Genomic DNA, 9,749 nt, shown 5'->3' with positions numbered 1-9,749 from the left:
GCGTGGAGGACCTTGCTGACCCCGGGAGGATCTGTGTGTGGGCCTGGGTGGGTGGACAGAGTGGGAGGGGAGTTGCTGCCCAGGTAGGTTGGGCTGGAAGGTGGGGTGGGGGCGTGGCAGGTGAGGGTGTGTGTGAGCCTGTCTGGCTCCCCTGGGTGGGGCTGGGTAAATGTTCAGGTGCATGGCTCTGTGAGTCGGGCCTGCTGTGGGCTGGGGACGGAAGCCAGATAGGAAGGCTGTGTCGTGCACATCTACTCAGCAGGCCGAGGAAGCAGGAGAGCTGAGGCCGAGGAAAATCTCTGCCTCAGCAGAAGAGGCAGGGGAGAGGGTGCTGATTTTCAGACTTTAAGGTCTGGGACGCCTCAAGTACCAGGGCCCAGGGCAGCGAGGGCCATGCCCCGACTTGGCTGACCGGCAGGATGTGGGCAGATGGAAGGGTGGGTGAGGGGCCCACTGGGTGGACACCGTAAGTAAGGGAGTGGGTGGGTGGCCAGGTGCCTGAGACCCTCTCCCCAAGCCCAGGACCTGACCGCTCAGGGCTGTGGCTCCTGTACTCTGTGGAAAACAGCCCCCTCCTGGCACCGAGACAGCGCAAACTGGCATATGAGCTCATTTCTCCACATGGGCAGGAGTCCCACAGGTGATCCCAAGATCACTCCTCCTGACCTTTCCTAGAGGGGAGAGCTTCCCCATTCTCTCTCAGGAGAGCCATGTCCATGGGCAGGTGGCCCGAGGGCTGGTGGAGGGCACAGCAGAGAGGCCTGCCTGGCCGATTCCCCAGGAGCCCGAACCCTTCAGCTTTGTCTTTGGCCATGGTACCGGAGCAACCACACACCCTAAAACGAATGCCAATTACAATGTAAAATGTTTGTCTACACTGAAAATATCGATGGACGAAATATAATGTCCCGAATTGGCTTTCAAGTAACCTGGGAGTGGGGGAGAGGAGGGGGCATGGAGGGAGGGTTTATATGGAGACGAATAAAATCCTGAAGTGCAGTGATGAGTACCTGGGAGGGTTTTCATTCTCTCCTCTTGACCTTTGTGCATATTTGGAAATTTCTGTAATGAAGCTTTAAAAGTAATCTAGGTGAAAAAATAAAAAAAATAAATAAGTAAACATAATCTAGGTGAAGTCCTTGTTCAAAGGGAAATGACTGACCCTCCACCAGCATCTTTCAGGGGATGCGGGAATGTGAGGATTCAAGTTCACTCCAGTGTACCGCTGGTTTTTCTTTCTTTTTCATTTCTTTTGTTTTTTTTTATTTTGAGTGTAGTGGACACACAATGTTACATTCGTGTTGGGTGTTCAATGTGGTGACCTGACTTTTTTTTTTTTTTAAGATTTTACTTATTTGTCAGAGAGAGAGAGAGAGAGAGCACAAGCAGGGGGAGTGGCAGAGGCAGAGGGAGAAGCAGGCTTCCTGCCAAGCAAGGAGCCTGATGTGGGACTCGATCCCAGGACCCTGGGATCATGACCTGAGCCGAAGGCAGACACTTAATCGACTGAGCCACCCAGGCGTCCATAACCTGACGTTTTTTTTCCTCCCTTTGTACATTTTCTCAGCTGTGGTAAATACACATAACACGCAATTTGCCATGGTAACCATTTGTAAGCGTGCAGTTCGGCGGTGTTAGGCACATTCGTGCTGTGGTGCAACTGATTTCTAGAACACCTTCATCCTGTTGATGTGCAGTTTTGCAGTGACTTCCCCAGGTTTCTCTTAATACTCCCTTCACCCCGTCCCACCCGTAACTCCCTTTGATGGAGGGATGGGAGAGGCCAGGTCTCCCCAGCTCCATCCGGGTGGCAGCCGGGCTTGGGGCCAGGTTTCTGGGGACCCGCCAGTGGGCCAGCCGGGCGGCCTCGACTTGGGGCGGCGTTGGCACTGCAGTCCCAGCTGGCTCCTGCAGGTCTGAGCTCTCTGCCCCAGGACAGGCACCCGAGCAAGCCCTGGCAGCTCTCAGCTTCCACCCTAACCCGCAGCCTGGGGCTGCCCCAGTCACTGGGGGAGGGCGGGCAGCGGGGGTGAATAAAGGCTCCTCCCCGGCATGGGTGACTCAGGGAGGGCCGTCCAGGTCGTGGGAGTCCACTTTCACCCCAGGGTGGGGGGCACGTCTCCCTGGGTGTGGTGGCAGGGCGGCCGCACTTGGTCGTACTGGCTCGACCCCGACAGTCGCAATGCCACAAAGTGGCTTTTTTGCAGATGGTGTGTTGGAGCTGAACCCAGCCAACCGTCAGGTCCTGGAGGAGGCCCTGGGGGAGTCTGGACATAGACTGGGGTCCGGTCGCTGTATGTTCGGGGCTTGCTGTCTCCTGAGGGTGACAGACAGATGAGCCACGAATCTGCACTGCGACTCGTGTTGCCACAGTAACAGCGGATGGGGGCGGGGGCCGGAAGAGGGACACAGTGCCCTCAATGCACTCTCCCCAAGACTGGCGCGTACAGATGAGGACACTGAGGCAGCCCCCAGGGCAGAGGCGCACCGGGCTGGGGCAGGGGTCGGGCCCGAAGGAGCTGCAGGACCGGTCCTAAAGCTGGGGACGCCATCGCTCCAGCAGGGGAGACTGGGGACGGAATGCGTAGGCTGGGATGCACCCTCTGGGGCAGGGTGGGCGACAGCTGGGAGCCCAGGCAGCCAGAGTCAAGGGGACCATTCCTAGGCTCCACAAGCGGCTCCCGGATGTTAGAGTCCCAGCCAGTCTCATGCACATCCTTGCCTGGGGAGACAGACCCAAGGCACCACAAGTGCACGCTGGATGGGGGCCAGCCACTTCAAGACGGGCTCCAGGAAGCATTCTGTCCTTCTGACAACCTTTCCTCCTTTTCCCGTCAGAAGGTAGAAGGACAAACTAACATGTTCAGACGCCTACCATCTGCCAGGAGCCGCGTTGCGTGCTTTGCAGATGTTATTTCACACGAGCCCCTTGTTTGAGATGAGAAAACGGAGGTGCACAGACAGAAAGTAAATGGTCCAAGGTCAGCCGATTCCGGAAGTGGTTGCAGCCACGGAGCTTGCTTCCTTTCTCGTGGCCTCGTGCCCTCAGGGCCTCAGCCCTTGGCACCTGGGCGTTGTGGCTGAACCTGGCAGGCTAGGAGGCAAGAGACCCAGCTCCCAGGGCCAGCTCTGCCAGTAACTAGTTCTGATGTGTGTTTTGGGGGAGTTTTTCCATCAGAGGAGGTTGGACAGAAGGGACCCAAGGGTTCAATGTGAATGCTCTATGGTTTACGCCCTAAGGTATGTGCTTGTGAATCTGTGTAGGAGGGCATGAAGGTGAAGGGCACAGGGTATGTGGAGGCGGACAAGGAGGCACTCTTTGGATTGGGACCAAAGCTGCCTCTCCCCTGGGGCAGCTGGTTCCCTTGGGCCCCCGCACTCCCCATCCAGGGGGAGCAGGACAAACTCTAAAGGCTCAGAGAAGCCAGGCAGGAAGGAGCATCTGCCAGGCCGGCTTCCCAACTTCCAGGGAGGGGTGGTGGTGGTGTGGGGTGTTCTTGGCAGCCTGGAGCCCAGAGCCCGTGCAAGAGGTGAGGGACAGACAGCCTTGTCCAGGCTGGAGGGGGCGTGGACAGTTTAGTTTCTTTGACTGAGAGCTCTGCTAGAGGGATAGAGCCAGGCTGCTCTGGTGCACCTCCCCCGACCCCGCCAGCTCCAGCCCCCTGCACTCTGCACCCAGCCCGCTTCAGAGAAGTTCAACAGGTTCAACAGACCTCTGCTCTGCAGTTGCCCTTCTTTGCTGGGGGAGCCGCTTTCTAGGGATTCCGTTCAGCCAGGACCCTCCTGCCCTTCTCCCCTCCCCTCCCGGTGCTAAACAACCCTCCTGTTGGGAGGTTCCAAAATACTGCACATCCTTCCCCTCTTGCCTCCCTCTGGCAGCCTGGTGCCGGGAAAGAACACTGGACTCGGGGGTCACGATCTTGGATAAGTTGCCATGTTTATAACAACAAAAAGGGGAGGGGGTGAATCTGAGTTTTCACCAGAACTTATCTTTGATGCCCCACCTTCTCCTCATGTAATTTCTTGCCAAAACAAGACAATTCTGCATTCAAACTATCTCATGAACCTCCTCCATCTCTTCCTCTCCCCACTGCCCCTGCCTTCTGTGGCTCTGTTTCTTTTCTTTTTTTAAAAAATTTTTTAAAAAAATTTATTTGACAGGGAGAGAGAGCACAAGCAGGGGGAGCGGCAGAGGGAGAGGGAGAAGCAGGCTCCCCGCAGAGCAGGGAGACCGAGGGGCAGGGCTCGATCCCAGGACCCTGGTATCATGACCTGAGCAGAAGGCTGACGCTTAACCGACTGAGCCACCCAGGTGCCCCGCGTGGCTCTGTTTCTGTTCCCTGAGATCCCTATAGTCCAGCCTCCCTGCCTTGACCTCTACACAGGGCCTGGGTACACAACACCCCAAAGTCCAGCTTGGTCCTCACACCTCCCTCTCTCAACAACTCAGAGGCTCCTGGCACATAGTTGGTTTTTTTTTTTTTTTAAGATTTATTTATTTATTTGAAAGAGAGAGAGCACGAGCGGGGGAAGGGCAGAGGAAGAGGGAGACAAAGCAAGACAAAGCAAGCCCCAACTCAGGGCTCCATCCCAGGACCCTGAGATCATGACCTGAGCTGAAATCAAGAATCAGAGGCTTAACCAACTGAGCCACCCGGGAGCCACCCTCCCCAGCACCTATTTCTAATTAATAAGCTTGCATTCCCCAGAATGTGCTCTGCCTTCTCTGGCTAGAGGCTCCTGACCACGGTGAGCCCCTTCCTCCATGGAAATGCTTCCCATCCGTCAAGTACCACCTCAAAAGCCATCTCCCCAATGAGGCCTTTCCTCGGGTCCCCCGAAAGGTGAAGCGTGTCCTTGTGCTGAACCTTCATCTGTCCCAGCGAGTAACCCCACCAGACTGGGGTGCTCCTCGAGGGCTAACATCCAGAGTAGTAGAGAGTTTTCTTAGAGATGAGTCCCCTTAAGTTTGGCACTTCCGGGGGCCCGGCCGGGCTCTGGGCAAATGGGTAAGGACAGCACTAAAGACAAGGGGTTGCAAATTGGTGACCCATGGGCCCAGAATGATCCACGGGGGACACAATTTCTCTTCTTCATTGTGGTAAAATTCCCACACCATAAAATCAACCATTTTCGGGGCGCCTGGGTGGCTCAGCCGTTAAGCGTCTGCCTTCGGCTCAGGTCACGATCCCAGTGTCCTGGGATCGAGTCCCACATCGGGCTCCCTGCTCGGCGGGAAGCCTTCTTCTCCCTCTCCCACGCCTGCTGCTTGTGTTCCTGCTCTCGCTATCTCTGTCTTTGTCAAATAAATAAAATCTTTAAAAAAAATAAATAAATAAAATCAACCATTTTCAAGTGTACAGTTCAAAGGCATTTAGTACATTCACAAGGTTGTGCAACCACCACCGCTCTCTGGTTCCAAAACATTTCCTCATCCCAAAAGGAAACTCCATGCCCATTAAGGAATCACTCCTCATTTGTCTCTCCCTACAGCCTCTGGCACTAATCTGCTTTGTGTCTCTCTGGACTTACCTACCTCATCTAAGTGGAATCTTACCATAGGGGGCCTTTTGTGTCTGGTTTATTGCACTTAGCCTCATTTTTTTGGAGGTTCATCCATGTTGTAGCAGGTATGAGCACTTCGTTCTTTTTTATGGCTGAAGACTATTCCATCGCGTTGATATACCACAGTGTGTTTATCCATTCATCAGTGGATGGGCAATTTGGATCTTGTCGCCCACCTTTGGCTATTGTAAAGAGTCCGGCGGCAAACATTCGAGTACAAACACTTGCCTGGGTCCCTGTTTTCAATTTTGGGGATATACCTAAGAGTGGAATTGCTGGGTCATAGGATGACTAGGTTTAACTTTCTGAGGAAGACACGCGCTCTAATTGTTTGAATCTGGATACCTTCAAGTGTCTATCTCTGTCTGTCTCCATCTCTCCTGCATTGTCTTACGCCCGTTTGACTCACATTATTTGTCTGGCCCCTGAAGGCATCTGAACTTGCTGCCCCTAGAAGGCTCTGGCGGCAAAAAATAAATAAATAAATAAAAATAAAATGCTTAGCGCCGAATTCAGTCGCTCAGGAGCCAGAGACCTCGGTCTATCTCTCCACCTCCGAACCGGTAATAATGCTTACCTAAGAGGAGGAGACGAGGATCTGTGGGTGATGGACGGAACGCGCCTCTCCGGGAGCTGCCGAGTTCTGGAAACGGAGAGGGGCTGGCGAGGCCAGGAGGAGGAGGAGCGGGGCGGGCAGGGCGCCCTCCGGGGACATCGGCGGCGCCGCGGGGGCTGCCGACCCTTCGGGGATCGGCGCGGCGCGCACGGGGCGGCGGCGGCGCGGGGCGCAGCCCGCCGGGAACCTCTGGCGGCTCCGGCGCGGGACGCCTCCGCCGGCCGCGGCGGCGTTGGCGCGGCGAGTCCGGGCGGGGCTCAGGTTGGCTCGCGGTGGGCGGGGGTTGCCCCCCGTCCCCGCCCCCCACATCCGGGGGCCCTGCCGGGCTCTGGGCTGGCGGCGCGCGGGTGAGTCAGGCCGGGTTTTCCCTCCGCCTCTGGGCCAGGCGAGCGAGCGCCGCGGAGCGCGCGTCCCTCCCTCGCCAATCCGGCTCCGGCGTCCGCCCGCCCGCCCGGCCGCGTTTTCCCCGGCGTCTGCCGGCCGGCCGCTCCGGGCCGCCTCGCAGTCTCGCCCGGAGCCGGTGCCTGGAGGGAGGGTTCGAATCCGCGCGAGGGAATTGCAGCGCGCGGGGGTCGCGGAGCGGCGCCAGCATGGTGAGTGCGACGCGCCGGGGGCCGGGGACTGGGCTCGGGGGTGGGGCGGGCCGCCGAGGTCTCGCTTTCCCGGCGACCTTGGCCAAGCAGCAGCCCTTGGCCGGCGAGGTGCCCGTCTGAGAAGTGGGTGGGGGTGACGGGGTACGGTGTGCGCCCAGGTGCCCCCTGCTTCCAGACACTGAAGCACCGAAGCGCGGGATCAGGGACCGACCGCGACGCTCCTCTGGAGGGGCAGGGGGCAGGTTACGCTGCTCTCTGCAACCCCTGCAAATGTGCTCTCCTCGGAGCAGCGCCCGGGACCCCTGCGCCGCGGCTGGGGTGGGGCAGGCGCCCTTGGCGCGGGAGTCTGACCCGGGCTTCGGTACCCCAGCTCCGCCGCTCCCGGCAGGCCCAGGGAGGGGCCAGCAAGAGACGCCCCCTCCCGCCCCCCAGGTAGCCCGCGGACCTCCCGCAGTTCTGGGGAGCCCACGCCTCCGCCACAATCTTCCCGGCGGGGAAATTCTGTGGGGATGCCAACATCGTCTGTTCCTCCACCTTCGCCACGAGACCCCACTCCCGCCCCCTCTGGGATACCCCCTTCCTGCTCCGGTCTCCTGTCCTGTAAGGGCGGCAGCTGCCGGCCCGCTGCTAGTGACCAGGGATCCCCGTCCTGTGGGGACACTACCAGGAGGACGGAGCACCATCCCAGTCTGGCAAAGCGAGGGCCTGCCTGGGGCCAGGGCGACATCAGGACCCTGACTGTGTCTGGAAAGAGGACTGAGCTGGGACCTGTCGCCTCCCGCCCTGTACCCAGCCCCCCAGTGCAGATTGGGGCTTTCCTCATTTGCATCTGGGGCTTAGCCTGGCTGACCTGCGACATTGGCCCCCGTGCCCTCTCCCTGCCCAGCCAAGCAGGGAGCAGAGGCAGGAGGCCATCCTGGGCCCAATGATCAGCCTCCTCCCAGGGCCCTCCTGGGCAGGGCTCCCCTGCTGGCTGGCTGAGTGTGGGTGTGTATGTGCGAGACTGTGAATGAATGCGGCCAGCCTGCTCCCGCCACAGCCTCTAGAACTAGCAGCTTCCAGGGCTCCGAGTCCCCAAGCAGCAATGCTTCTGCTATTTCTCTCTAACCCAGGCACAGGCAGGAGGAATTCCATGCTGAGGGGACTGGGGTCCAAATCTGCCTGGTTGCAGATGCCCTTGGGGGATTCTGCAGCTGTGGGGGGCTGGGCGGACATACATACACTGCAGCCTGTGCCCATGGAGGGCAGCTGGTGATCCCTGCCTGGGACAGCAGTAGAGAAGGGCCTTGCCCAGGGAGTTGGAATTGTTCATCATTGTGGGATCTTGGGCAACTGGCTCCTGGGCTTCAGTTTCCTTGCCTGCCCCCCACTAGGCTGTTATAGAGATGAGCTCAGATGATGAAATAAAAGGGCTCAGAGAAACTGTGGAGTGGTATACATCTCTACGTGACTCTGTGGTGATACTAAGACTCACTCCTATGGGGTTAGATGCAGGGCTCTGATTCTTCAGGTGTCTCGGTGGAACTGGGGTATGCTGGCCTCTCCCATCAGGGCCCTGGGCCCCCCTCACCCACTGCCCCTCCTTTGGAGCTGGGACATTCCAGTCCAATTCCTCAGGGGCAGCTGCAGACACTCCCTTCAGTGAAGCTGATCCCCCAGCAGGTGGTGGGACCCTCCCCTGGGGCCTGGGCTCTGGAGGGGCTAACCACAGCCAAGGGAGCTTCAGGCCCACATGCTCTTGGATGGGCCAGTCTAGAGGAGAGGCACGCTGGGGTCAGGGTGGGCTTCTTGGTTTTTTTTTTTAAGTCTTTTTTTTTTTTTTAAGATTATTTATTTATTTATTTGAGAGAGAGAGAGAACAAGTGGGGGGGGAGGGGGAGAGTCAGAGGGAGAAGCAGACTCCCCACTGATCAGGGAGCCCGACAGTGGCTCGAGCCCAGGACCCTGGGATCATGACCTGAGCAGAAGGCAGGTGCTTAACAACTGAGCCATCAGGGTGGGCTTCTAAACCTGAGGAGCTGTGTACTTTCTCCAGTGCGGCTGAACATGACCTCAGGCACGTGCTTTTACCTCCTGGGCCTCAGTTTCCTCTTCCGAAGGGGAGGCTGTCAGTATTCCCAGGTGTTGTGAGGCTGGGGTGAGCCCCATGTCAGGCTGACTAACAGACGCCGGGGTGCTTCCCTGCGTGTCCTGTCTCTGTTTCATGGCCAGGGTGGCTCCCTAGCCTCGTGTTCCTGTCTCCACCAAGGGCTGATCTGAAAGAGATGCCCCTCTGTGTCCAGGGCTTTCAGTGCTGCTGGCTAATCTTGGGGCCAGGGGTTGGGGAACAGGAGCTCAGGGGTCCTGTTGGGGCCAACTGGATCCTGTGCAGAATATGGCCCAGCCCAAACCTAGCCAGCACGGTGGTGGGGGGCGGGGGCGGGTTTCAGCTCAGTGTGGAGCTCTGAGCCCCAGGGCACGTACTGAGCTCTGGGCAGAGGAGCCCTTGGAGGCACTCGGAAGAGGCCCTGCTTTTTGCTCTGATGTTCCCAGAGGCGCGGCAAGGCACTTGCCTTCCTCCCTCCTCCCCCACCAGATCCTCTCCAGCCCAGCCGGCACAGCTGCCCTGGCCTGATCAGGCCAGTCCCTGGGCCTCCAAGCAACAGGGAAGGAATGTGTGTGTTGGGGGGAGGTGGGATGGACCCCTTTAGGAAAAGGGACTGTCCCCAGACTGAGACCTGGGCAGGGTGGAGCCTCCTAGAACCCCGGGGCCTCAGCCCTGCTAGGAGAGCTGATAATACAGCCTGAGAAGTTACCTAGGAAGGCTTGGGTGGAGGGCGAGGGCCTTGGGGAAAGACAAAAGGAAGGGGCTGTCTTTGTCCCCTTCATCCAGTTCCACAACTGTTTCTAATTGCTTAGGTCACACATGGAGAGAAGCCCCTCATCTCACACACACACACACACACACACCTCTCTGCATCTAGCGCACACACACA

At 58.3% G+C, this 9,749-nt stretch overlaps 1 protein-coding gene across 2 annotated transcripts in view; it reads left to right on the top strand.

The window, feature by feature from the left end:
- The first annotated feature begins 6,542 nt into the window (after positions 1-6,542).
- N4BP3 (NEDD4 binding protein 3) overlaps positions 6,543-9,749 on the top strand; it is an 11,673-nt gene continuing 8,466 nt past the window's right edge. For both annotated transcript variants that reach the window (XM_021701835.2, XM_021701834.2), the window contains exon 1: positions 6,543-6,774. The gene's annotated coding sequence lies outside the window, so the exon portion shown is untranslated. The remainder of the gene's footprint in view (positions 6,775-9,749) is intronic.

This window comes from Neomonachus schauinslandi, chromosome 7 (genome assembly GCF_002201575.2).
Source record: "Neomonachus schauinslandi chromosome 7, ASM220157v2, whole genome shotgun sequence".
Taxonomy (NCBI): Eukaryota; Metazoa; Chordata; class Mammalia; order Carnivora; family Phocidae; genus Neomonachus; species Neomonachus schauinslandi.
This window is presented reverse-complemented; position numbering and strand designations above follow the sequence as displayed.